Source organism: Brassica oleracea, chromosome C4 (genome assembly GCF_000695525.1).
Source record: "Brassica oleracea var. oleracea cultivar TO1000 chromosome C4, BOL, whole genome shotgun sequence".
In the NCBI taxonomy this organism is placed as follows: domain Eukaryota; kingdom Viridiplantae; phylum Streptophyta; class Magnoliopsida; order Brassicales; family Brassicaceae; genus Brassica; species Brassica oleracea.
Window position 1 is genome coordinate 14089931 of NC_027751.1, and position 992 is coordinate 14090922.

Consider the following 992-nt stretch of genomic DNA (forward strand, 5'->3'; position numbering starts at 1 on the left):
GACAGACCGAGGAAATTCCGACGGAAACGGCTAGTTCGTCGGAATTTTCTCTGAATTTTTAAAATACCCCAACGGCTCTCTAACGGCTATAATATATCCTCGGAATTCATCAGTTTTTTCCGAGAAATACGTTTTTCCTCGGTATTCCATAAGAATATTCCGACAGATTAGTATTTCCTCGGAATTCCGTCGGTATATTCTGAGGAAATTCCAAGGAAACCAAATTTTGTGTTTCCTTGGAATTTCCTCGGAAATTTCTCGGGATATTCCGAGGATTTCTTTTTCCGTCGGAATGTCCGTCAGAATACCGATGTTTTCTTGTTGTGAAAAAGAGAGGTGATCATTAATGATTCGTCTTTTTTAGGATTCTAGTTTTTGGTGTTTTGATTGTCTGGGTTATTGTGGTTTCTTTTAAGTTGTAAAATAAGGATTTATGTATAATTAGATTGATAATTAAGGGAGATAAATAGACGTCCACAAATCTTGGGTAAAAAATATTTTTTATAATTGATGTTAGCACAATATAAATAGTAATATAAAGGGAATTATGTGTTGATTATTTCTTACAGATCAATGAGGAGACAAATAACGACTCGGGTTGTTTCTTTGGTGAGGTCAGAGCCCTGGATATAACGGATTTGCCCAACCACATCTGCGAGTTTAAATATCAGTTATGATATCGATACATAATATAAACCCATATACAATATGATAATATACTTGAGAGTTCTAGGTTTGTGTTCGCAATCACTTGGAGAATGTCGAACAGTATAATCTTGACTGGAGATTGATCTCAGGAGAACCCGGGATGACTTCATCAATAATGGTTAGTGAGATGAAACGAATGAGGAATGAATGATCAGTTATCTTGTACATGCTTGAGCACCTAGCAACCTCAAAACGATAGACTTTCACAATATAATCTGTTTTCAAAGATGACATGTAATGATTAGCCCGTCCGACGGGAGTAAACCCATGAATCACGGAATCTG